Below are 27,704 nucleotides of genomic sequence, written 5' to 3' on the forward strand. Positions count from 1 at the left end.
TCCCCCCTCCCCTTTCTTTTTCTGCCAATAATATTTAACTGCCCTTTCCATCTGTCCGGATAGCGTGAGCAATCAAATAGTTGTTTGAAGATCACAGACATCTATAGAGAGGTGGTCTGCAGCTTGTTGTGCATCAGGGTTTGGCATTGGTCTGACAGGGAATTGGTGTCGGGACTTTGGGATCTTGGAAATCATTTCCAGGCCGGAGGATGTTTCAGAGCTGTCTGACTGCTTGACAGTTCTGCGTCTCGATCGGCGGGGGTGTTTGCTATGTCTTTCACAACTTGGACTGGTAGGTTGACTAGAAGATTTACGGGACTGTTTGTGATGTTGAGATATAGTTCTGCCCTTTCGAGTGTGAGATCTGGTTCTTTCGGCTGTATTGCTTGTAAACTGGGGATCCGAATCGCTATCAGAGGATGAGGAGTCAGTTTGGGTTTGTTGCTTTGGTGATATGTGGTTGTTCCTAACTCTTTTTACCGGAGTGTTAGGTGGAGGGTGTTGGGAAGAGGACTGGAGCAAGAGGCCAGGGGGTGCGGGAGGCGCCGTTGGGCGCTGAGTCAGTGGCCACTCATCAATTTCATCATCAGCCTCGGTTAACACAAAGCCAGCCATTTTAACTTGTAGTTGATCAATACCTTTCTCAGAGGTCCCAGAGGATCTCTTAGCAAGTTTCTCGTGCGCACATTCATTCTTTTTTTTTAAAGACGTCTACAGTTTTAACATGTGTTCCCTCTGTCAATGCAAGTCCTAATTTAATAGCATTGTTTGCCAACTCGATAGAAGTGATGCATCTTTTAATTTCTGACAATAATGTCGCCAGGTTGCAATTAAATTTTTTTTATCCCCTTTTCCTCGTCCCCTTCTCCAAATTAATCCCTGTGCTTTTTTTTTACCTCTACGCTTCTAGTGTCACTTAGAGGCCACTGGTCATCCCCTAATAATTTGTTCAGGGCTCCTGATAATTTTCTAAAGTCTTCAGCTCTTTCAGGGAATTCCTCACATAACTTTTGTAGCGGACTATCCGCATCCGTGGTTTTATCTAACTGATTTCCCATTTTCACACTGCCCCTCGTATTACTGTGTCGCTACGCGTTCGTGTCGTCGTGCAATTTAAACAAACTTACAAATAGACACAGACTTTACAGAACTAACACGGACTTTAACTAACTCCAAATCTAACACTTACCCGCATCGCCGCACGGTCCGCGTCGCCGCACGATCTCAATACTAAACTACCACGTCGCCTCGCAGTTCACGTCGCCTCGCAATCCGCGTTGCCTCGCAGTTCACGTCGCCGCGCAATCCGCGTCGACCCGTGGCTCGCGTCGCCGCGCGAGTTAAGATACTTTAACTTTACTTCAAACACTTACCCGCATCGCCGCACGGTCCGCATAGCCGCGCGATCTACAAAATAGACAAAGACTTCTAACACTTACCCGCATCGCCGCACGGTCCGCATAGCCGCACGATCTACAAAATTACCCGCATCACCGCACGGTCCGCATAGCCGCGCGATCTTAAAACTAAACTTAAAACTCTAAACACTTTAAGACTTACAGACTTACTGCCATTAGCACTGACTTTCGCGATTCGCGTTGCTGCGCCTCTGCGTCATTACGCGTCGGCGTCACTGCGCGTTTACGTCACCGCGCGTCTACGTCACTGCACGTTGACGTCACTGCGCGTTCGCTTCACTGCGCGTTTACGTCACTGCGCGTTCGCTTCGGCCCTTCTCTCTCTCGGCCGCGCGTTCGCGTCGGCCCTACCTTCCGAGTTGCTGCGGGGTTTTTTTTTAAATTCAATCAGAGCCTAGACGGGCCAAGTGATATACAAGGTCGACGTCGTACCTGAGTTGAACACCTATCCTCTATTTAAATCCCCATTTTATTCCCTGTGAGCCTAATTTTCTAATTTTGATTTCTTATGAGCCTCAATTAATTTCTTTTAGTCTCCAAATTTCCCTATCCTTTGACGTTACTGCGCAGTTTAAATTCAATCAGTCAATGAAAGCCCTAATTTAATGGAGTTTTTCTGCCAACTGGACAGGAGTGATTTTATATTTTTCATAATTTAAAATCTCAGAACATCTTTTTCTTTCGGCACCTATTTAGTACGTTACTTTTTTTTTTATAACTAGAGAGAAGTCTGGCACGTAGGCTGTGGACTGCTTTTCGTTATCTCAATTGTTCCAGCCTCAAGGTCGTGTTATTTAATATAATTTTTTTTTTTTAAATCCTTTTGAATCCATCTCAGTTGTTTTGCTGTGCCTTCTCTGAATGTTTGCTTTCAACAAGTTTTTCTTTTTTTTTTTAAACCACCGGGACCATGTAATTTTTTCTCTTTTTAACAAATCTATCCTTTGGGCATTTCCTGGCTCCGCAACTTATCATCCGAATATACGTAATTCAATAAGGTTCACACTCTTAAACTTCCCACATACAGGACAACACTACGAAGGGTTAAAACAAACTTTCATTCTGTTTGAGATAAAACAAACCACAACTCCCCGGCTTTTTTTTACAGTAAAAGTCACAGAAGCATTTCTCATTTAAACAGAAATTCATAAGAGTCTCTTTTCTTTCCTATTAATTTTTTTTGGATCCATGATTGATCATCTATCCCTATCTAGCTCTAACTATCTTTCCAAGTCGCCGCTTGGTTTGCATCATCGCACAATTTCCCTATCTCTATCCCTATTCTAAGTTTGAAAGGTATTCACCAGATTGTCCTGGATCTCGTTCAGACACTACCTGAGAACCAGCGAGTGGCTAAACTTTCCTCAGACTTTTGAAACCGGGGGAAACTGGAGCAGTATTGAAATTATACTCACTCCAGTGGCCATTTTCCCCTCGTCTCGTCCAAGGCTAGTCTGGCTCTTAATTCGCAAGTTTTCGGCAGTCGTCCGTTGAGATCCCACTTCTGACACCAAATGTTAATTCCTGGATTCTTTTACTTCAATCTGGTTCAGTAAAATTACTGAGTCGAATACCTCTTGTGCTTTGAACAAAGCAGTCTTTATTACCGGCCAGTAAGACCTATCAGACAGAAGATATACTCTCTGGATAGAGCGTACACACTCCCTACGGATAGGTGAAGTTACATCGTAAAGCGTTAACAGTTATACAGTTTTGAAATCAGATAACAAAATACAAATGGATTGACAGTCTAACTCAGCCACTCATTAGTCAATCTATATGAGATGTTCTTCTTGAAAGCTCAAGTATTGCCTCCAAATGTTTCAATCCTAATGGTGTGACTATTTACTGAGACCTTGCAATTCTGCAGATGTATTTCATGTTACAATTATATATTATTGGCAGGATTAGTGACTTGAAACCTTGAGACAGACTGTTAGCTATGCTGATGTTGCACTATTTGCAATCTGACATTCTCCCAGCTATTCTTCCATGGCTTATACATTTTCATATATCCCGTTTACTTTACTGTCCTTAATTCCATATATTCCGTTCAGATATCCACACATGTTCCCCATCACTGATTCCCTGGTTTCATCCTCTAAGGAACTAACATTTACTTTAGCCACTCTTTTACTTTTTATATACCTGTAGAAACTCTTGCTATTTGTTTTAATATTTTGTGCTAGTTTACTTTCATAGTCTATCTTCCCTTTCTTAATCATTTTTTTAGTCATTCTTTGCTGGCTTTTAAAAGTTTCCCAATCTTCTGTCCTCCCAATAGTTTTGGCCACTTTAAAAGCCCTTTATTTCTTTAGTTAGCCACGGATGGATATCTTTTCTTTTACACCTTTTCCTCCTCACTGCAATATATTTTTCTTGAGAGTTGCGAAATATTTCCTTAAATGGACGCCACTGTTCATCAACTGTCCTACATTTTAATCTATTTTCCCAGTTGACTTTAGCCAAATCTTCCCTCATATCTTTGTAATCTCCATCATTTAAGCTTAGAACGCTGGTTTGAGATCCAATTTTCTCGCCCTCCATTTGAATTTGAAATTCAACCATGCTACGATCATTCCAAGGGGGTCCTTTATTCGGAGATTGATTATTAATCCTATCTCATTACACAGGACCAGATCTAAGATAGTCAGCACTTCAGAGGAGGCGAGGGAGAGGAAACCAGTGATTGTAGAATTAAACCCAGCCAGAGTCAGCACCATCAGGGGAGGAAGAGGGAGGGGAACAAATGAGTATAGAACTGAACTCAGCCAGATCTAGCACATTCAGGAGAAGAGAGGGAGAGGAACCAGTGAGTGCAGAACTGAACCCAGCCAGAGTCAGCACCATCAGGGGAGGGAGGGGAACCAGTGAGTATGGAACTGAACCCAGCCACAGTCAGCACTATGAGGGGAGGAGAGGGAAGGGAACCAGTGAGTGCAGAACTGTACCCAGACAGAGTCAGCACCTTCAGTGGAGGAGAGGGAGGGGAACCAGTAAGTGTGGAAATGAACCCAGCCAGAGTAAGCACCTTCAGGGGAAGAGAGGGAGGGGAACCAGTGAGTGTAGAACTGAACCCAGCCAGAGTCAGCACCTTCAGGGGAGGAGAGGGAGGGGATCCAGTGAGTGTAGAACTGAACACAGTCAGAGTCAGCACCAGCAGGAGAGGAATGAGTGAGTGTAGAAATGAACCCAGCCAGAGTCAGCACCATCAGGGGAGGGGAGGGAGGGTAACCAGTGAGTGTAGAACTGTACCCAGACAGAGTCAGCACCTTCAGTGGAGGAGAGGGAGGGGAACCAGTGAGTGTAGAACTGAACCCAGCCAGAGTCAGCACCATCAGGAGAGGAGAGGGAGGGGAACCAGTGTCTTAAATTTATTCAATGAGCCAGCTTCCACAGCTCTCTGAGGCAGCAAATGGCACAGATTTACAACCCTTTGAGGGAAGACATTTCTCCTTATCTCAGTTTTAAATGGGCGGCCCCTTATTCTAAGATTATGCCCCTAGTTCTAGTCTCCCCTATATCAGTGGAAACATCCTCTCTGCATCAACCTTGTCAAGCTCCCTCATAATCTTATACGTTTCGATAAGATCACCTCTCATTCTTCTGAATTCCAATGAGCAGAGGCCCAAACTTCTCAACCTTTCCTCATAGGTCAACCCCCTCATCTCTGGAATCAACCTCATGAACCTTCTCTGAACTTCCTCCAAAGCAAGTATATCCTTTCTTAGATATGAAAACCAAAACTGTACGCAGTATTCTTGGTGTGGCCTCACCAATACCCTGTATAACTGTAGTAAGACTTCCCTGCTTTTATTCTCCATCCCCTTTTGAAATAAAGGCCAAGATTCTATTGGCCTTCCTGTTCACTTGCTGTACCTGCATACTAACCTTTTGTGTTTCATGCAGCAGGAACCCCCAGGTCCCGCTGTACTGCAAATTTTTCTCCATTTAAATAATAACTTGCTCTTCACATTTTGTTTCTGCCGAAGTGCATAACCTCACACTTTCCAACATTATACTCCATCTGCCAAATTTTTGCCCACTCACTTAGCCTGTCTATGTCGTTTTGCAGGTTTTTTGTGTCCTCGCACATTGCATTTCCTCCCACCTTGGCTACATTACACTCGGTCCCTTCACCCAAGTCGTTAATATAAATTGTAAATAGTTGGGGTCCCGACACGGATTCCTGCGGCACCCCACTAGTTACTGATTGCCAACCCGAGAATTTATCCCGACTCTCTGTTTTCTGTTAGTTAGCCAATCCTCTATCCATGCGAATATATTACCCCCAACCACGTGAACTTTTATCTTGTGCAGTAACCTTTTATGTGGCACCTTGTCAAATACCTTCTGGAAGTCCAAATACACCACATCCACTGGTCCCCTTCATCAAAGCCAGAGTCAGCACTTTTAGGGGAAGAGAGGGAGGGAAACTAGTGAATGTGGAACTTAATGCAGCCAGACTCAGCACCTTCAGGGGTGGGGAGGGAGGGGAACCAGAGAGTGTAGAACTGAACCCAGCCAGAATTGGTGGTGAAAACTGGGAGTGGAGGAGAAACAGTGTAGAAATGTGTGATGGTTTGGATTTCAGCACAGCAGGAGGGACAATGTGTGGGACAGGGATTTACAGCTTTGGAAGAACAAGAAAGGAAAGAATGTTCCATGGAAACTAGATGTGTCTATCCTGAATTTCTGTCTTGTACTGACGGTGATGAGTTTTATTATCTCCTTTTACAGAATATTAGAAGGGGAGATTTTCAGACAGGAAACGCAAATCAAACATCACGTCAAGATCTGACCGAGTCGGTCGATTCATCAGGACCTGAATATCATCGGTCTTTGAAAGTGGAAGGAGAAATGTTTGTCTGTTCTGTTTGTGGGAAAAGATTTCAAACATCAGTGTGACTGGAAAAGCACCGCGACACACACACCCGAGTGAGTGTTCCAGTGCACTGCCTGTGGAAAGAGCTTTAACCAATTACACAGCCTGAAAAAACATCGCACCATTCACAGCGCGAAGAAACTGTAAAAGTATTGTGTGTGTGGGCGAGGCTTCAACCCATCGTCCAACCATAGAGAGTCACAAGGATACCCGCACCATGGAGAAACCGTGGAAATGTGGTGACTGTGGGAAGCTATTCAGATCACCGTCTAAGCTGAAAATTCATCGACGCAGTCACACTGGGGAGAGGCCATTCACCTGCTCCGAGTGTGGGAAGGGATTCACTCAGTCATCTGACCTGATGACACACCAGCGAGTTCACACTGGGGAGAGGCCGTTCACCTGCTCCGAGTGTGGGAAAGGATTCACTACGTCATCCAGCCTGCTGATACACCAGCGCATCCACACTGGGGAGAGGCCATTCACCTGCCCTGAGTGTGGGAAAGGATTCAATGTGTCATACGACCTTGTCAATCACCAGTGAGTTCACACTGGCGAGAGGCCGTTCACTTGCTCTGAGTGTGGGAAGGGATTCACTTGTTCATCCAACCTGCTGAAACACCAGCAAGTTCACACTGGGGAGAGGCCATTCATCTGCCCTGAGTGTGGAAATGGATTTACTCAGTCATCCACCTTGCTGAAACACCAGCGAGTTCACACTGGGGAGAGGCCATTCACCTGCTCCGTGTGTGGGAAGGGATTCACTTGTTCATCTGACCTGCTGACACACCAGCGAGTTCACACTGGGGAGAGGCCATTCACCTGCCCTGAGTGTGGGAAAGGATTCAATGTGTCACACGACCTTGTAAATCACCAGCGAGTTCACACTGGGGAGAGGCCGTTCACCTGCTCCGTGTGTGGGAAGCGATTCACTTGTTCATCCAACCTGCTGAAACACCAGCGAGTTCACACTGGGGAGAGGCCGTTCACCTGCTCCATGTGTGGGAAGGGATTCACTTGTTCATCCGACCTGCTGAGACACCAGCGAGTTCACACTGGGGAGAGGCCATTCACGTGCTCTGAGTGTGGGAAGAGATTTACTCAGTCATTCACCCTGCTTTAACATCAGCGAGTTCACACTGGGGAGAGGCCATTCACCTGCTCCGTGTGTGGGAAGGGATTCACTTGTTCGTCCGACCTGCTCAGGCACCAGCGGGTTCACACTGGGGAGAGGCCATTCACATGCTCTGAGTGTGGAAAGCGATTCACTCGGTCATCCAACCTGCTGACACACCAGCGAGTTCACAAGTGACTGCAGGGATTGGAATCTGCTGTTATTACTGCTGTTAATCACATCCCGACTGAACCATGTTCATTCTGACAGTTGGGGTTTGTTTCTGCTGATAACCCTATAACTGGGCTGGACTTTAATATTCTGGATATATTGCTGATTGTGTTCTCGGGGCTGCAGTGTCCATTTAAGAAACGCTGTGTGTTATCTTTCCCCTTAATTCAGCAACTCTCAACAGAAAGTTAGTTTGCAATAAAATTATGAACTTTTACTTTAATCCTAAATTGATCTTTCGTACAAAATCTGCAATAGTGTGTGAAAGTTTCTACCGAATAAAATGTCCAATTAGAAAGAGCTGGCTGACAATTCTTACTGACTTGCACATTACACACAGTGGCCCCTCCATTATCCACCAGACAGAAGGGAAATGGGAATTAGTGGGAAATGTGTCCCCAAATGTTGCCCCTCCCATCTGGTGCAGCAATCCACTCGGCATGGGAATAGAGACAAGTCCAGACCAAAACTGTGCGCAGTACTCCAGGTGTGGTCTTACCAATTCCCTGTACAGTTGCAGCAGGACTTCCCTACTTTTATACTCCACCCCCCTTGCAATAAAGGCCAATATTCCATTTGCCTTCCTGATTACTTGCTGTACTTGCATGCTAACTTTTTGAGTTTCATGTACAAGAACCCCCAGATCCTTCTGTGCATAGAAACATAGAAAATAGGTGCAGGAGTAGGCCCTTCGAGCCTGCACCACCATAAGATCATGGCTGATCATTCACCTCAATACTCCTTTCCTGCTTTCTCTCCATACCCCTTGATGCCGTTAGCTATAAGGGCCGTCTCTAACTCCCCCTTGAATATATCCAATGAACTGGCATCAACAACTCTCTGCGGTCGGGAATTCCACAGGTTAACAATTCTGAATGAAGAAGTTTCTCCTCATCTCAGTCCTAAATGGCTTACTCCTTATCCTTAGACTGTGTCCCCTGGTTCTGGACTTCCCCAACATCGGGAACATTCTTCCTGCATCTAACCTGTCCAGTCCCATCAGAATCTTATACGTTTCTATGAGATCCCCTTTCATCCTTCTAAACTTCAGTGCATAAAGGCCCAGTTGATCCAGTCTCTCATGTGTCAATCCTGCCATCCCAGGAATCAGTCTGGTGAACCTTCACTGCACTCCCTCAATAACAAGAACGTCCTTCCTCAGGTTAGGAGACCAAAACTGAACACAATATTCTAGGTGAGGCCACACCAAGGCCCTGTACAACTGCAGTAAGAGCTCCCTGCTCCTATACTCAAAAGCCCTAGCTATGAAGGCCAACATACTATTTTCCTTCTTCACCGCCTGCTGTACCTGCATACCAACTTTCAATGAGTGATGTACCATGACACCCAGGTCTTGTTGCACCTCCCTTTTTCCTAATCTGCTGCCATTCAGATAATATTCTAACCTCACATTTATCCACATTATACTGCATCTGCCATGCATTTGCCCACTCACCTAATTTGTCCAAGTCACCCTGCAGCCTCTTAGCGTCCTCCTCACAACTCAAACCACAATCCAGTTTAATGTCATCTGAAAACTTGGAGATATTATACTCAATTGAGATAATCACGAGCACGAGTGGGGTAGTGCTGGACAGGCTAATGGGACTCAAGGTAGACAAGTCCCCTGTTCCTGATGAAATGCATCCCAGGGTATTAAAAGAGATGGCGGAAGTTATAGCAGATGCATTCGTTATAATCTACAAAAATTCTCTGGACTCTGGGGAGGGACCAGCAGATTGGAAAGCAGTTAATGTAACGCCTCCGTTTAAAAAAGGGGGCAGACAAAAGGCAGGTAACTATAGGCCGGTTAGTTTAACATCTGTAGTGGGGAAAATGCTTGAAGCTATCATTAAGGAAGAAATAGCGGGACATCTAGATAGGAATAGTGCAATCAAACAGACGCAGCATGGATTCATGAAGGGGAAATCATGTTTAACTAATCTACTGGAATTCTTTGAGGATATCACGAGCATGGTGGATAGAGGCGTACTGATGGATGTGGTGTATTTAGATTTCCAAAAGGCATTCGATAAGGTGCCACACAAAAGGTTACTGCAGAAGATAAAGGTACGCGGAGTCAGAGGAAATGTATTAGCATGGATAGAGAATTGGCTGGCGAACAGAAAGCAGAGTCGGGATAAATGGGTCCTTTTCGGGTTGGAAATCAGGTTAGTGGTGTGCCACAGGGATCGGTACTGGGATCACAACTGTTTACAATATACATAGATGATCTGGAAGAGGGGACAGAGTGTAGTGTAACAAAATTTGCAGATTACACTAAGATTAGTGGGAAAGCGGGTTGTGTAGAGGACACAGAAAGGCTGCAAAGAGATTTAGATAGGTTAAGCGAATGGGCTAAGGTTTGGCAGATGGAATACAATGTTGTAAAATATGAGGTCATCCACCTTGGAAAAAAAAAACAGTAAAAGGGAATATTATTTGAATGGGGAGAAATTACAACATGCTGCGATGCAGAGGGACCTGGGGGTCCTTGTGCATGAAACTCTTTTGAGTTTACCTGCAAAAACATAAACATTAAAACCATGCCACCCGACCTGGGTGACACAGCAGACATTTTCAAGGCCCTTTGTTTTTTTTTTGGTTTTTTTGGGGCGCTAAAATCAAATTTTTCCAGTGCCCCCTATAAAAGGGGAGGGGGACACTAAAAGCACCGGCAATGAAAACAAATTAAACTTTAAAACGTAAAATCAAATTAAAATTTGGTTGCCGGGCGTGATGATGCACTCCAGTCCCTCCGGTGCCCACCTCTCGCGGAAGGCCGCGAGCGTACCGGTGGACACCGCGTGCTCCATCTCCAAGGACACCCTGGACCGGATGTAAGAGCGGAAGAGAGGCAGGCAGTCAGGTTGAACGACCCCCTCGACCGCCCGCTGCCTGGACCGGCTGATGGCACCCTTGGCCGTGCCCAGGAGCAGTCCTACGAGGAGGCCCTCGGACCTACCCGCTCCCCTCCGCACAGGGTGCCCAAAGATCAGGAGAGTGGGACTGAAGTGCAGCCAGAATTTCAGGAGCAGCCCCTTCAAATAATGGAACAGGGGCTGCAACCTTGTGCACTCAATAAAAACATGGAACACGGACTCCTCCAGACAGCAGAAATTGCAGGCGGCCTGGGAGTCTGTGAACCGGCTTAAAAATTAAATTTGTTGCACGGCACTGCTCCGTGCACCACCCTCCAGGCCAAGTCCCCGATGAATAGTGGGAGGACCCCTGCGTAGAGTGCCCTCCATCGGTGACCCCTGCCTCCTCCGGACGGCAAGATGGTACGCCATGGCATGTCCGGACGGCCGGCGAGGATGGCAAAGTTGAGGGTGTGCAGGAGCAGCCCGTACAGGAAACCCCTCCGCGCGGAACGGAAAGGCACAGAGGGGATTTCCCCGAGGCGGCTCAAGTTGTGAGGCGCCGGCCCCCGAGGGAGGTTCCGGGGTTTGGCGCCGATGAGGAATTCCGTCCGGACGGGGGTCAGTTCGGACGGGATCTCCCCACGTGCTTGAGCCTCCTCGATGCACCTAACGGAGTCAGGGCCCAGAGCTGTTTTTAGCGACTCGATGGCATCGGCCGCGTGGCTTACGTTGGCAGAATTTAGGCGCCGCGCCAGCGTGTCTGGTGCCATCCAGCCCGCTCCTCCGCCATCGAGCAGGTCCCTGACCCTGGTCACCTCACCAGCCACAGCCCTCTCTTCCGACCGCCACATAAAACCTCGGCCGTGGAGGTACGGATTCCCGAGCAGCGATTCCTGCAGGACGGCCGCCACTCCAGCCGGCGGAGAGCTGCGCTTGGTGGAGACTTTGTTCCAGACCCTGATGAGTTCCCTGTAAAAGACAGGCAGCTCCCGAAGGGCGGTCCTGGCACCCCCCAAGTTCACAAACAGGAGCTGCGTGTCATAATTGAGGTCGCGCTGCTGGCGGAAGAAATACCTCGCCAGAGCACACCACCTAGGAGGGGGCTCGACGTAAAGGTATCTCTGCAGGGTCTGAAGACGGAAAGTCGCGAGCTGGGCGCTGACGCACACCAACGACTGACCGCCCTCCTCAAGCGGGAGACTCAAGACCGCAGCAGAGACCCAGTGCTTCCTGTTGTTCCAGAAGAAGTCCACCAGCTTCTTCTGTATCTTGGCGACAAACGCAGGGGGAGGGGTCAAAGTGACCAGCCGGTACCACAGCATTGCGGCCACCAGCTGGTTTATGACTAGCGCTCGACCCCTGTAGGACAGCACTCGGAGCAGTCCTGTCCAGCGCCCTAGGCGAGCGGCGACCTTGGCCTCCAGCTCCTGCCAGTTCGCCGGCCAGGCTCCCTCGTCGGGGCTAAGGTAGACTCCCAGATAGAGGAGATGGGTCGTGCTCCAGGCAAAAGGCCTGAGCTCCTCCGGCAGGGGGTCCACCTGCTACTGACCCACCAGGAGTCCGGAACATTTCTCCCAGTTGATCCTGGCGGAGGACGCGGCCGAGTAGATCTCCTGGCACTCACGCATCCTCCGCAGGTCAGCGGGATCCTCTACCGCGAGGAGCACGTCATCGGCGTAAGCCGAGAGGACGACCTCCACGCCCAGCCCTTGCAGAGCCAGTCCCGTCAACCTCGTCCGCAAGAGGCGCAGGAAAGGCTCCACGCAAACGGCGTATAACTGGCCGGACATGGGGCATCCCTGGCGCACCCCTCTCCTAAAGCGAAGGGGCGCCGTCAAGGACCCGTTAACCTTAATCAGACACTCCGCGGCGGCGTACAAAAGTCGGATCCGGGCGACGAAATGCGTCCCGAACCCGAAAGCGCGCAGAGTTCCGAGCAGATAGTCGTGATCCACCCTGTCGAACGCCTTCTCTTGGTCGAGGGATAGGAAGGCGACCGACAGACCAGTCCCCTGGGAACAATGGATGAGATCCCGGACCAGATGGATGTTATCGTGGATTGTCCGGCCCTGGACCGTGTAGGACTGGTCGGGGTGGATCATGTGGTCCAGCACGGCACCAAGGCGAGCAGACATCGCCCTGGCGAAGATTTTGTAGTCTGTGCTGAGGAGGGAGACCGGGCGCCAGTTCTCAAGGAGGCGGAGATCGCCCTTCTTAGGCAGCAGGACGATGACTGCCCTGCGCCAAGAGAGGGGCATCTCCCCGGTCGCCAGACTTTCCCCCAGGACCCGCGCGTAGTCGCTCCCCAGGACGTCCCAGAACGCCCTGTGGAACTCCACGGTCAGCCCGTCCAGCCCCGGGGATTTTCCCCTCGAGAGCCGGGCGAGGGCACCGGTCAGCTCCGCCAGGCTTAGCGGAGCTTCCAGATTTTCGGCGCCCTCCGGGCTGACCTTCGGCAGGTCCTCCCACAAAACTCTACGCGCTTCCTCGCTGGACGGATCCGGAGAGAACAGAGCCCCGTAATATTCACGGGCCCTGTTGTTGACGCCCTCCGGATCCGAGATGAGAGAGCCGTCGTCGGCCAGCAGCGTCAAGAGCTGCTTACGGACACTCTGCCTTTTTTCCAGCGAGTAGAAGAAGGGGGAGCCGCGGTCCAGATCCCGCAGGAACCGGATCCGCGACCTCACGAATGCGCCTCAGGACCCGACGAGCTGCAGGTCCTTCAGCGCGGCCTTCTTTGCTTCGTACACCGTCCGCAGGGCCGGGTCCTGGATGACTTGACCGAGACGGGCTTCCAGGTCGAGCACCTCTTTTTCTAGGCGCCCGCCTCTGGCCGCCCGCCTCTTGGTCGACGCCCTCGCGTACTCTTGACAGAAGACGCGGACGTGAGCCTTGCCCACGTCCCACCATAGCATCAAGGAGGGGAAGCCCCCCTGCTTCCTTCTCCAGTCGGACCAGAATCGACGGAACGAGTCCTGGAACCGCACGTCCTCCAGCAGCCGGTTGTTAAAGTGCCAGTACGCGGACCCCGTCCTCGCGCGGAGCGAAGCGAGCTCCGCCCACACCAGGTGGTGGTCCGAACACGGCACCGGCCGCATGGAGGCCGCCGGGATGCAGGAAACGTACGCCCGAGACACGTAAAGGCGGTCGACTCTAGACCATCCAACTCCAGGCCTCACCCAAGTAAAGGCGCTGGAGTCGGGGTGGAGATTTCGCCAGACGTCCACCAAGTCAAGGACCCGACCAGGTCCCTCAACTTCTCTATCGCCGTCATGCACTGCGGGGCACCGGAGCGGTCCCTCGCCTCGAGGGTGCAGTTAAAATCACCCCCGAGGACAATGCAGTCGCCGACGTCGACGGAGCCAAGAAGAGCGGACACCTCTTCAAAGAAGCGCGTTTGCTGCGGGCCGGGCTGAGGGGCGTACACGTTCACGAGATGGAGCGGCACGTCCCCCAGGCGAACGGTTACGTGCAGCAAGCGGCCTGGCACGGGCTCCTCGACCCCCAAGATCTCCGGCTGAAAATGCGGGCCCAGCAAGATGGCCACCCCACTAGAAATGGCGGTGAGGTGGCTCATGCGGACCTCTCCTTGCCATTCCAGGAGCCACGTGGCTTCGTCTCCCGGAACGGTGTGGGTTTCTTGCAGGAAGCACACCGCATATTTCCCCTCCCGCAGGAGCGAAAAATTGTCAAATCTACGGCGTGCCCCTCTGCCGCCGTTGATGTTGAGGCTGGCTATGGTTATCTTCATGGCAAAAGCATAGTGCAACCTCTACCTTAACCTTTTGTGGGGGAGGGAGCGGAGTCTTTTGTTGAACTCCGCTCCCTCCGCAGCCCAGCGAGGAGTCCCTCGAGCTCGCGCAGCTCAAGGTGTTGCGCCTTTGTCAAGGGCCCGCCCGCGGCCAAGGTTTTGACAGCGGCACGGACGGACCCCTTGATCAGTTCTGGCTCGGACCATGTTTCCAGGGCCAGTCGGGCTTGGTTGCAGCGACCCCGGCTCTGGGCCAAAAAGTCCCGGAGTTCCTTTGCAGGAATGAGGATGGTCTCAGCGGCGGCCGCAAGCAGATCCACCGCCTCGCTGGCGGTGGTCTCTAGGTCTTCACCCGCGTCCCCCACCGAGTCCCCGTCCTCCTCCGGGAGGTGGCCGCCAGCAGCCGGCCCATCGACCGCACAAGGTACGGCAAATGAACCGGCCGCTCCAACCGGCCCTGGCTCTGCCCCGATCCCACCCCCAGGATCGTCGGCAGAGGAGTCCCCACTGGGCTCTTTTAAAAATGGTGCTGGGTCGGGAAATGACAGCGGAAGGGGTTCCCCCTCCGCCCCAGGAACCGGGGAACAAGGAGAGACCCGGCCATAGGAAATCCCCAGGCTCTCCAAGTGCTCCAGCCCCACAGCAAGAGGCGAGGGTGGGTGTTCCTCCCCCTCCCCGCTGCCACCCCCCGGCCCAGCATCTACAGTTTCATTAAAATCACTGATTTGTGTTTCTGCCGGGTCGAGCGACTCCCGGGGGAAGTTGATTAATAGCTGGGCGGGCTCAGATTCGGCCTTTTCGGCCCCGCCCGCCTCAGTCCCCGGGACGCCCGGCCCGGCGGCAATGCATTCTTCCGCTGGCCCCACGCCCCCCACGACAGGCAGATCTTCCACTCCATCCCCAGGAGACAGCGGCTGGGCAGCCTCGACTGCCTCACCCTCCCCGGGGACAGACTCCTCGCGCCTGCAGCGCAATTTGGGAGCGCTGGTGGGGGACGCGGGACACGCGGCGGGCACCGCCTCCTCCGCGGAGGGATGTTGTTCCCCCTCCGCCTCATTGGGGCGGTGCCTCTTTTTGTTCCTGGGGGCGCGCGAAGGCAGGGAGACCTTCATGTCTGCCGAAGCCTCCCGCTCCGCCCCGCCCTTTTCCTTTTCTTGCCCGCGCCCGGGCCCCTCTGCGGTATTGGTCAAGGGCTCAGGCACGGGCTCAGGGCACCCCGCGCTCGCCGGTGACGGGGCTGGGCTGAGCGCGGTGGTCAAATTTTCTGGCGCACTGAGGGGATCCGCCTCTAAGTGTTTTGCCTTCTTCCGCGCCTTCTTACCGGTCGGACGCTCTCCCTCCCCCCCGCCAGAGGCCGTGAAAACAAAGGCCCCCGACGATGCCCGCGCACCCATGGCTCCCGGCACGCGGACGCAACTAGGGGGAGGGGTGGCGGCGGCGCCAGCCTTGGCCGCCTTCGGTGGTTTGGCGGCCTTGGAGGCGGGGCAGTTCTTGCGAACATGCCCCACCACCCTACAGGCATGGCACCGCACGCCGTCCGACGTCCAAAAGACGCGGTAGGCAGTCCCCTCGTGCACCACATTAAAAGACCCCTCCGTCGTCTCCTCCCGCGCCAGCCGGACAAAGAGCTGGCGGCGGAAGGAGAACACGTGGCGCAGGCTGTTCTCCCGGAGGCCAAGCGGTATGGGGTTGATCCCCGACCTTACCTCCCCCAGTTGGTGTAGGTGAGGGAGGAGGAGCTCAGCGGGAACAAAGGGCGGGACGTTCGATACGATGACCCTCTGCACGGTGGCCTCAAGAGGATCCACCGGTAGGAACGTCCCGCCCACCGTGAGCCCCTTTTCGAGGGCCAGGGACACCGCCCGCTCCGACCCCAGGAAGAACACGGCCTTCCCAGACATCTTGGAGGCTGCGACAATGGCCGAGGGGCCGACTACCCCAGCCATCGCCCGCACGCAGTCCTCAATGCTCATTGTGGGGTGAGTGTAGCTCTTGACCCCATGTTTCCTGGTTATAAGTCTGAAAGGTGGCAGGGCAGCGGGTGGCGCAGGAGGTGCCGTGGAAGCGGTTGCCACCTGCGCATATGTCTTCGCTGGCCCTGCCACCGGCGTGGATGGGGTCGCCATCACGGGGTCCCTTTAAGGGCTACACCCACCCCAAAGTCACAGGCCTTAATGGTCTTTATTGGCCTCGTATATTAACTGAGCAGAGGAGCCCTTAACGAGGCACCTCTCCCCTAGGTGGCAATTGGGGAGGGGCCTTGCTCCCTCTGCTCAGTTGTCTCAATTGTTTTTTTAAAATATTAGGAGAAAGGGGCCTCAGAGAGAGAGGGGAGAAACAGAGTAACAGAGAAAGAGAGAGGGGGGTGGGAAGGGGGGGGGGAACTGCGAGGGCAGGTCTCCCCTCGCAGCTGTGGGTGGGTGCAATCCCCAGATGGCAAAACACAAAGTCTTTGGGGTGGTCTTCAGGTGAGGGGAGAAGATGTCTTCACCTGGGGCAGCTCGAGCCACCATGCACACACTCCTAATGATGTTTAACAGGGTATTTAAGGAAAAGAAATCTTCAGCCTGGTAGCTCCAGCTACCCCAGGCTAGGCAATTGGGGGGGGTTCAGTTGTGTGTGGGGCCTAGTTGTAAGCAAAGCCCCCACACACACTTCCACACACACACACCCCCCGCGATGTTCCGGCCCTCAGTGGTCTTCTTTGCTCCCCCCACCGATTCAACAAAGTCTTTTTGGGACTGCACCAATACACCCACTTGTTGAATGGTAGAGCCTCCCTCCTTCCACACTGGATGTTTGTTGGTTTTTCCCCCTCTCTCCAATTCTTTGCAGAATGGTAAAAAAAAAGATGTACAAAGTTTTCTGCTTTTTCCTCCTCTCCCTCTGGGTGAAAGTTGGTGGTGAAGCCCCTTCCTTCCTTCTCTTCCTGGGCTGGTCTCAGGGCTCTTCAGGCAGGAGCAAAAGTTGATAGCTCCTCTCCTCACTGCTCACAGCTCCAACAGTGCAGGACACGCCTCCACTGCTCCACAATTGGTCCTTGTGCATGAAACTCTTTTGAGTTTACCTGAAAATAAACATAAACATTAAACCGTGCCACCCGCCTGGGTGACACAGCAGACATTTTCAAGGCCCCTTTTTTTTTTCCTTTTTTTTTGGTTTTATTTTTTGGGGCGTTAAAATCAAATTTTTTCCAGTGCCCCCTATAAAAGGGGAGGGGGACACTAAAAGCACCGGCAATTAAAACAAATTAAACTTTAAAACGTAAAATCAAATTAAAATTTGGTTGCCGGGCGTGATGATGCACTCCAGTCCCTCCGGTGCCCACCTCTCGCGGAAGGCCGCGAGCGTACCGGTGGACACCGCGTGCTCCATCTCCAAGGACACCCTGGACCGGATGTAAGAGCGGAAGAGAGGCAGGCAGTCAGGTTGAACGACCCCCTCGACCGCCCGCTGCCTGGACCGGCTGATGGCACCCTTGGCCGTGCCCAGGAGCAGTCCTACAAGGAGGCCTTCGGACCTACCCGCTCCCCTCCGCACAGGGTGCCCAAAGATCAGGAGAGTGGGACTGAAGTGCAGCCAGAATTTCAGGAGCAGCCCCTTCAAATAATAAAACAGGGGCTGCAACCTTGTGCATTCCATAAAAACATGGAACACGGACTCTTCCAGACTGCAGAAATGGCAGGCGGCCTGGGTGTCCGTGAACCGGCTTAAAAATTTGTTGCACGGTACTGCTCCGTGCACCACCCTCCAGGCCAAGTCCCCGATTAATAGTGGGAGGACCCCTGCGTAGAGTGCCCTCCATCGGGGACCCCCGCCTCCTCCGGATGGCAAGATGGTACGCCATGGCGTGTCCGGACGGCCGGCGAGGATGGCAAAGTTGAGGGTGTGCAGGAGCAGCCCGTACAGGAAACCCCTCCGCGCGGAACTGAAAGGCACGGAGGGGATTTCCCCGAGGCGGCTCAAGTTGTGAGGCGCCGGCCCCCGAGGGAGGTTCCGGGGTTTGGCGCCGATGAGGAATTCCGTCTGGACGGGGGTCAGTTCGGACGGGATCTCCCCACGTGCTTGAGCCTCCTCGATGCACCTTACGGAGTCAGGGACCAGAGCTGTTTTTAGCGACTCGATGGCATCGGCCGCGTGGCGGACGTTGGCAGAATTTAGGCGCCGCGCCAGCGTGTCTGGCGCCATCCAGCCCGCTCCTCCGCCATCGAGCAGGTCCCTGACCCTGGTCACCTCACCAGCCACAGCCCTCTCTTCCGACCGCCACATAAAACCTCGGCCGTGGAGGTACGGATTCCCGAGCAGCGATTCCTGCAGGACGGCCGCCACTCCAGCCGGCGGAGAGCTGCGCTTGGTGGAGACTTTGTTCCAGACCCTGATGAGTTCCCTGTAAAAGACAGGCAGCTCCCGGAGGGCGGTCCTGGCACCCCCCAAGTTCACAAACAGGAGCTGCGTGTCATAATTGAGGTCGCGCTGCTGGCGGAAGAAATACCTCGCCAGAGCACACCACCTAGGAGGGGGCTCGACGTAAAGGTATCTCTGCAGGGTCTGAAGACGGAAAGTCGCGAGCTGGGCGCTGACGCACACCAACGACTGACCGCCCTCCTCAAGAGGGAGACTCAAGACCGCAGCAGAGACCCAGTGCTTCCTGTTGTTCCAGAAGAAGTCCACCAGCTTCTTCTGTATCTTGGCGACAAACGCAGGGGGAGGGGTCAAAGTGACCAGCCGGTACCACAGCATTGCGGCCACCAGCTGGTTTATGACTAGCGCTCGACCCCTGTAGGACAGCACTCGGAGCAGTCCTGTCCAGCGCCCTAGGCGAGCGGCGACCTTGGCCTCCAGCTCCTGCCAGTTCGCCGGCCAGGCTCCCTCGTCGGGGCTAAGGTAGACTCCCAGATAGAGGAGATGGGTCGTGCTCCAGGCAAAAGGCCTGAGCTCCTCCGGCAGGGAGTCCACCCGCCACTGACCCACCAGGAGTCCGGAACATTTCTGCCAGTTGATCCTGGCGGAGGACGCGGCCGAGTAAATCTCCTGGCACTCACGCATCCTCCGCAGGTCTGCAGGATCCTCTATCGCGAGGAGCACATCATCGGCGTAAGCCGAGAGGACGACCTCCACGCCCGGCCCTTGCAGAGCCAGTCCCGTCAACCTCGTCCGCAAGAGGCGCAGGAAAGGCTCCACGCAAACGGCGTATAACTGGCCGGACATGGGGCATCCCTGGCGCACCCCTCTCCTAAAGCGAAGGGGCGCCGTCAAGGACCCGTTAACCTTAATCAGACACTATGCGGCGGCGTACAAAAGTCGGATCCGGGCGACGAAATGCGTCCCGAACACGAAAGCGCGCAGAGTTCCGAGCAGATAGTCGTGATCCACCCTGTCGAACGCCTTCTCTTTGTCGAGGGATAGGAAGGCGACCGACAGACCAGCCTCCTGGGAACAATGGATGAGGTCCCGGACTAGATGGATGTTATCGTGGATTGTCCGGCCTGGGACCATGTAGGACTGGTCGGGGTGGATCATGTGGTCCAGCACGGCACCAAGGCGAGCAGACATCGCCCTGGCGAAGATTTTGTAGTCTGTGCTGAGGAGGGAGACCGGGCGCCAGTTCTTAAGGAGGCGGAGATCACCCTTCTTAGGCAGCAGGACGATGACTGCCCTGCGCCAAGAGAGGGGCATCTCCCCGGTCGCCAGACTTTCCCCCAGGACCCGCGCGTAGTCGCTCCCCAGGACGTCCCAGAACGCCCTGTGGAACTCCACGGTCAGCCCGTCCAGCCCCGGGGATTTTCCCCTCGAGAGCCGGGCGAGGGCACCGGTCAGCTCCGCCAGGCTTAGCGGAGCTTCCAGATTTTCGGCGCTCTCCGGGCCGACCTTCGGCAGGTCCTCCCACAAAACTCTACGCGCTTCCTCTCTGGACGGATCCGGAGAGAACAGAGCCCCGTAATATTCACGGGCCCTGTTGTTGACGCCCTCCGGATCCGAGACGAGAGAGCCGTCGTCGGCCAGCAGCGTCAAGAGCTGCTTACGGACACTCAGCCAGATGGCAAAACACACAAGAACAGTCTTTGGGTTGGTCTTCAGGTGGGGGGAGAAGATGTCTTCACCTGGGGCAGCTAGAGCCACCAGGCACACACTCCTAACGATATTCAATTGGTGATTTAAAGAAACTTCAGCGTGGTAGCTCCAGCTATCCCAGGCTAGGCAATTGGGGGGGGGGGGGTCAAATGTGTGTGGGGCCTAGTTGTAAGCAAGGCCCCCCACACACACTTTCCACACACACACACTCCCCGCGATGTTCCGGCCCTCGGTGGTCTTCTTTCCTCCCCCCACCGATTCAACAAAGTCTTTTTGGGACTGCACCAACACCCACCTGTAGAAATGTAGAGTCTCCCTCCTTCCACACTGGATGTTGTTGGTCTTTTCCCCCTCTCTCCAACTCTTTGCAGAAATGGTAAAGATGTAAAAAAGTTTCCTTTTCTCCTCCTCTCCCTCTGGGTGAAAGTTGGTGGTGAAGCCCCTTCCTTCCTTCTCTTCCTGGGCTGTTCTCAGGGCTCTCCAGGCAGGAGCAAAAGTTGATAGCTCCTCTCCTCACTGCTCACAGCTCCAACTGTGAAGGACACGCCTCCACTGCTCCACAATTGGTCCTTGTGCATGAAACTCTTTTGAGTTTACCTGAAAATAAACATAAACATTAAAACCATGCCACCCGCCTGGGTGACACAGCAGACATTTTCAAGGCCCCTTTTTTTTTTTTTCCTTTTTTTTCTTTTTTTTGGTTTTTTTTTTGGGGCGCTAAAATCAAATTTTTCCAGTGTCCCCTATAAAAGGGGAGGGGGACACTAAAAGCACCGGCAATGAAAACAAATTAAACTTTAAAACGTAAAATCAAATTAAAATTTGGTTGCCGGGCGTGATGATGCACTCCAGTCCCTCCGGTGCCCACCTCTCGCGGAAGGCCGCGAGCGTACCGGTGGACACCGCGTGCTCCATCTCCAAGGACACCCTGGACCGGATGTAAGAGCGGAAGAGAGGCAGGCAGTCATGTTGAACGACCCCCTCGACTGCCCGCTGCCTGGACCGGCTGATGGCACCCTTGGCCGTGCCCAGGAGCAGTCCTACGAGGAGGCCTTCGGACCTACCCGCTCCCCTCCGCACAGGGTGCCCAAAGATCAGGAGAGTGGGACTGAAGTGCAGCCAGCATTTCAGGAGCAGCCCCTTCAAATAATGGAACAGGGGCTGCAACCTTGTGCACTCAATAAAAACATGGAACACGGACTCCTCCAGACCACAGAAATTGCAGGCGGCCTGGGAGTCCGTGAACCGGCTTAAAAATTTGTTGCACGGCACTGCTCCGTGCACCACCCTCCAGGCCAAGTCCCCGATTAATAGTGGGAGGACCCCTGCGTAGAGTGCCCTCCATCGGGGACCCCCACCTCTTCCGGACGGCAAGATGGTACGCCATGGCGTGTCCGGACGGCCGGCGAGGATGGCAAAGTTGAGGGTGTGCAGGAGCAGCCCGTACAGGAAACCCCTCCGCGCGGAACTGAAAGGCACGGAGGGGATTTCCCCGAGGCGGCTCAAGTTGTGAGGCGCCGGCCCCCGAGGGAGGTTCCAGGGTTTGGCGCCGATGAGGAATTCTGTCCGGACGGGGGTCAGTTCGGACGGGATCTCCCCACGTGCTTGAGCCTCCTTGATGCACCTAACGGAGTCAGGGCCCAGAGCTGTTTTTAGCGACTCGATGGCATCGGCCGCATGGCGGACGTTGGCAGAATTTAGGCGCCGCGCCAGCGTGTCTGGCGCCATCCAGCCCGCTCCTCCGCCATCGAGCAGGTCCCTGACCCTGGTCACCTCACCAGCCACAGCCCTCTCTTCCGACCGCCACATAAAACCTCGGCCGTGGAGGTACGGATTCCCGAGCAGCGGCTCCTGCAGGACGGCCGCCACTCCAGTCGGCGGAGAGCTGCGCTTGGTGGAGACTTTGTTCCAGACCCTGATGAGTTCCCTGTAAAAGACAGGCAGCTCCCGGAGGGCGGTCCTGGCACCCCCCAAGTTCACAAACAGGAGCTGCGTGTCATAATTGAGATCGCGCTGCTGGCGGAAGAAATACCTCGCCAGAGTACACCACCTAGGAGGGGGCTCGACGTAAAGGTATCTCTGCAGGGTCTGAAGACGGAAAGTCGCGGGATGGGCGCTGACGCACACCAACGACTGACCGCCCTCCTCAAGCGGGAGACTCAAGACCGCGGCAGAGACCCAGTGCTTCCTGTTGTTCCAGAAGAAGTCCACCAGCTTCTTCTGTATCTTGGCGACAAACGCAGGAGGAGGGGTCAAAGTGACCAGCCGGTACCACAACATTGCGGCCACCAGCTGGTTTATGACTAGCGCTCGACCCCTGTAGGACAGCACTCGGAGCAGTCCTGTCCAGCGCTCTAGGCGAGCGGCGACCTTGGCCTCCAGCTCCTGCCAGTTCGCCGGCCAGGCTCCCTCGTCGGAGCTAAGGTAGACTCCCAGATAGAGGAGATGGGTCGTGCTCCAGGCAAAAGGCCTGAGCTCCCCTGGCAGGGAGTCCACCCGCCACTGACCCACCAGGAGTCCGGAACATTTCTCCCAGTTGATCCTGGCGGAGGACGCGGCCGCGTAAATCTCCTGGCACTCACGCATCCTCCGCAGGTCAGCGGGATCCTCTACCGCGAGGAGCACGTCATCGGCGTAAGCCGAGAGGACGACCTCCACGCCCGGCCCTTGCAGAGCCAGTCCCGTCAACCTCGTCCGCAAGAGGCGCAGGAAAGGCTCCACGCAAACGGCTTATAACTGGCCGGACATGGGGCATCCCTGGCACACCCCTCTCCTAAAGCGAAGGGGCGCCATCAAGGACCCGTTAACCTTAATCAGACACTCCGCGGCGGCGTACAAAAGTCGGATCCGGGCGACGAAATGCGTCCCGAACCCGAAAGCGTGCAGAGTTCCGAGCAGATAGTCGTGATCCACCCTGACGAACGCCTTCTCTTGGTTGAGGGATAGGAAGGCGACCGACAGACCAGCCTCCTGGGAACAATGGATGAGGTCCCGGACCAGATGGATGTTATCGTGGATTGTCCGGCCCGGGACCGTGTAGGACTGGTCGGGGTGGATCATGTGGTCCAGCACGGCACTAAGGCGAGCAGACATCGCCCTGGCGAAGATTTTGTAGTCCGTGCTGAGGAGGGAGACCGGGCGCCAGTTCTTAAGGAGACGGAGATCGCCCTTCTTAGGCAGCAGGACGATGACTGCCCTGCGCCAAGAGAGGGGCATCTCCCCGGTCGCCAGACTTTCCCCCAGGACCCGCGCGTAGTCGCTCCCCAGGACGTCCCAGAACGCCCTGTGGAACTCCACGGTCAGCCCGTCCAGCCCCGGGGATTTTCCCCTCGAGAGCCGGGCGAGGGCACCGGTCAGCTCCGCCAGGCTTAGCGGAGCTTCCAGATTTTCGGCGCCCTCCGGGCTGACCTTCGGCAGGTCCTCCCACAAAACTCTACGCGCTTCCTCGCTGGACGGATCCGGAGAGAACAGAGCCCCGTAATATTCACGGGCCCTGTTGTTGACGCCCTCCGGATCCGAGACGAGAGAGCCGTCGTCGGCCAGCAGCGTCAAGAGCTGCTTACGGACACTCTGCCTTTTTTCCAGCGAGTAGAAGAAGGGGGAGCCGCGGTCCAGATCCCGCAGGAACCGGATCCGCGACCTCACGAACGCGCCTCGGGACCCGACGAGCTGCAGGTCCTTCAGCGCGGCCTTCTTCGCTTCGTACACCGTCCGCAGGGCCGGGTCCTGGACGACTTGACCGAGACGGGCTTCCAGGTCGAGCACCTCTTTTTCTAGGCGCCCGACTCTGGCCGCCCGCCTCTTGGTCGACCCCCTCGCGTACTCTTGACAGAAGACGCGGACGTGAGCCTTGCCCACGTCCCACCATAGCCTCAAGGAGGGGAAGCCCCCCCTGTTTCCTTCTCCAGTCGGACCAGAATCGACGGAACGAGTCCTGGAACCGCACGTCCTCCAGCAGCCGGTTGTTAAAGTGCCAGTATGCGGACCCCGTCCTCGCGCGGAGCGAAGCGAGCTCCGCCCACACCAGGTGGTGGTCCGAACACGGCACCGGCCGCATGGAGGCCGCCGGGATGCAGGAAACGTACGCCCGAGACACGTAAAGGCGGTCGACTCTAGACCATCCAACTCCAGGCCTCACCCAAGTAAAGGCGCTGGAGTCGGGGTGGAGATTTCGCCAGACGTCCACCAAGTCGAAGGACCCGACCAGGTCCCTCAACTTCTCCATCGCAGTCATGCACTGTGGGGCACCGGAGCGGTCCCTCGCCTCGAGGGTGCAGTTAAAATCCCCCCCGAGGACAATGCAGTCGCCGACGTCGACGGAGCCAAGAAGAGCGGACACCTCTTCAAAGAATCGCGTTTGCTGCGGGCCGGGCTGAGGGGCGTACACGTTCACGAGATGGAGCGGCACGTCCCCCAGGCGAACCGTTACGTGCAGCAAGCGGCCTGGCACGGGCTCCTCGAACCCCAAGATCTCCGGCTGAAAATGCGGGCCCAGCAAGATGGCCACCCCACTAGAAATGGCGGTGAGGTGGCTCATGCGGACCTCTCCTTGCCATTCCAGGAGCCACGTGGCTTCGTCTCCCGGAACGGTGTGGGTTTCTTGCAGGAAGCACACCGCATATTTCCCCTCCCGCAGGAGCGAAAAATTGTCAAATCTACGGCGTGCCCCTCTGCCGCCATTGATGTTGAGGCTGGCTATGGTTATCTTCATGGCAAAAGCAGAGTGCAACCTCTACCTTAACCTATTGTGGGGGAGGGAACGGAGTCTTTTGTTGAACTTCGCTCCCTCCGCAGCCCAGCGAGGAGTCCCTCGAGCTCGCGCAGCTCAAGGTGTTGCGCCTTTGTCAAGGGCCCGCCCGCGGCCAAGGTTTTGACGGCGGCGCGGACGGACCCCTTGATCAGCTCTGGCTCGGACCATTTTTCCAGGGCCAGTCGGGCTTGGTTGCAGCGACCCCGGCTCTGGGCCAAAAAGTCCCGGAGTTCCTTTGCAGGAATGAGGATGGTCTCGGCGGCGGCCGCGAGCAGATCCACCGCCTCGCTGGTGGTGGTCTCTAGGTCTTCACCCGCGTCCCCCACCGAGTCCCCGTCCTCCTCCGGGGAGGTGGCCGCCAGCAGCCGGCCCATCGACCGCACAAGGTACGGCAAATGACCCGCCCGCTCCAACCGGCCCTGGCTCTGCCCCGATCCCACCCCCAGGATCGTCAGCAGAGGAGTCCCCACTGGGCTCTTTTAAAAATGGTGCTGTGTCGGGAAATGACAGCAGAAGGGGTTCCCCCTCCGCCCCAGGAACCGGGGAACAAGGAGAGACCCGGCCATAGGAAATCCCCAGGCTCTCCAAGTGCTCCAGCTCCACAGCAAGAGGCGAGGGTGGGTGTTCCTCCCCCTCCCCACTGCCACCCCCCGGCCCAGCATCTACAGTGTCATAACAGACATATGTTTCATTTTCTGCCGGGTCGAGCGACTCCCAGGGGAAGTTGGGTATTGGCTGGGCGGGCTCAGGTTCAGCCTTTTCGGCCCCGCCCGCCTCAGTCCCCGGGACGCCCGGCCCGGCGGCAATGCATTCCTCCGCGATCCCCACGCCCCCCACGACAGGCAGATCTTCCACGCCATCCCCGGGAGGCAGAGGCTGGGCAGCCTCGACTGTCTCACCCTCCCCGGGGACAGACTCCTCTCGCTTACAGCGCAGCTTGGGGGCGCTGGTTGGGGACGCGGGACACGCGGCGGGCACCGACTCCTCCGCGGAGGGATGTTGTTCCCCCTCCGCCTCATCGGAGCCGTGCCTCCTTTTGTTCCTGGGGGTGCGCGGAGGCAGGGAGACCTCCATGTCTGCCGAGGCCTCCTGCTCCGCCTCCCCCTTTTCCTTTTCTTGCCCGCGCCCCTCTGTGGTGTTGTTCAAGGGCTCGGACACGGGCTCGGGGCACCCCGCGCTCGCCGGTGACTGGGTTGGGCCGAGCGCGGTAAACAAATTGTCTGGCGCACCGAGGGGACCCGCCTCTAGATGTTTCTCCTTGTTCCGCGCCTTCTTTCCGTTCGGACGCTCTCGCTCCCCCCCGCCGGAGGCCCTGAAAACAAAGGCCTCCGACGATGCCCGCGCACCTATGGCTCCCGGCACGCGGACGCAACTAGGGGGAGGGGTAGCGGCGGCGCCAGCCTTGGCCGCCTTCGCTGGTTTGGCGGCCTTGGAGGCGGGGCAGTTCTTGCGAATGTGCCCCACCTCCCTACAGGCATGGCACCGCACGCCGTCCGACGTCCAGAAGACGCGGTAGGCAGTCCCCTCATGCACCACATTAAAGTGCCCTTCCGTCATGTCCTCCCGCGCCAGCCGGACAAAGAGCTGGCGGCGGAAGTAGAACACGTGGCGCAGGCTGTTCTCCCTGAGACCGAGCGGTATTGGGTTGATCCCCGACCTTACCTCCCCCAGTTGGTGTAGGTGAGGGAGGAGGAACTCAGTGGAAACAAAGGGCGGGACGTTTGACACGATGACCCTCTGCGCGGTGGCCTCGAGAGGGTCCACCGGCAGGAACGTCCCGCCCACCGTGAGCCCCTTTTCGAGGGCCAGGGACACCGCCCGCTCCGACCCCAGGAAGAAAACAGCCTTCCCAGACATCTTGGATGCTGCGACAATGGCCGAGGGGCCGACTACCCCAGCCATCGCCCGCACGCACTCCTCAATGCTCATTGTGGGGTGAGTGTAGCTCTTGACCCCGTGTTTCCTGGTGATAAGTTGAAAAGGTGGCAGGGCAGAGGGTGGCTCAGGAGGTGCCATGGAAGCGGTTGCCACCTGCGCATATGTCCTCACTGGCCCTGCCACCGGCGTGGATGGGGTCGCCATCACGGGGTCCGTTTAAGGGCTACACCCACCCCAAAGTCACAGGCCTTAATGGTCTTTATTGGCCTCGTATATTAACTGAGCAGAGGAGCCCTTAATGAGGCACACCTCTCCCCTAGTTGGCAATTGGGGAGGGGCCTTGCTCCCTCTGCTCAGTTGTCTCAATTGTTTTTTTGGTTTTTTTTAAATTAGGAGAAAGGGGCCTCAGAGAGAGAGGGGAGAAACAGAGTAACAGAGAAAGAGAGAGGGGGGTGGAAAGGGGGGGGTAACTGCGAGGGCAGGTCTCCCCTCGCAGCTGTGGGTGGGTGCAATCCCCAGATGGCAAAACACAAAGTCTTTGGGGTGGTCTTCAGGTGAGGGGAGAAGATGTCTTCACCTGGGGCAGCTAGAGCCACCAGGCACACACTCCTAACGATATTCAATTGGTGATTTAAAGCAATCTTCAGCCTGGTAGCTCCAGCTAGCCCAGGCTAGGCAATGGGGGGGGGGGTCCAATTGTGGGGAGGGCCTAGTTGTAAGCAAGGCCCCCACACACACTTT

General features: G+C 55.2%; 2 protein-coding genes and 2 pseudogenes across 2 annotated transcripts in view; 2 read left to right on the plus strand and 2 right to left on the minus strand.

The window, feature by feature from the left end:
* The window catches only part of LOC139247111 (zinc finger protein 850-like), a 34,716-nt pseudogene extending 26,768 nt beyond the window's left edge, over window positions 1-7,948 (plus strand).
* The window catches only part of LOC139247122 (nuclear factor 7, ovary-like), a 640,289-nt gene that overhangs the window by 204,436 nt on the left and 408,149 nt on the right, over window positions 1-27,704 (minus strand). The window lies entirely within an intron of this gene.
* The window catches only part of LOC139247112 (zinc finger protein 432-like), a 521,915-nt pseudogene that overhangs the window by 67,227 nt on the left and 426,984 nt on the right, over window positions 1-27,704 (minus strand).
* LOC139247117 (zinc finger protein 432-like) overlaps window positions 1-27,704 on the plus strand; it is a 420,986-nt gene that overhangs the window by 9,670 nt on the left and 383,612 nt on the right. The gene's annotated exons all lie outside the window — the stretch shown is intronic.

This window comes from Pristiophorus japonicus, unplaced genomic scaffold, assembly GCF_044704955.1.
Source record: "Pristiophorus japonicus isolate sPriJap1 unplaced genomic scaffold, sPriJap1.hap1 HAP1_SCAFFOLD_258, whole genome shotgun sequence".
Taxonomy (NCBI): domain Eukaryota; kingdom Metazoa; phylum Chordata; class Chondrichthyes; family Pristiophoridae; genus Pristiophorus; species Pristiophorus japonicus.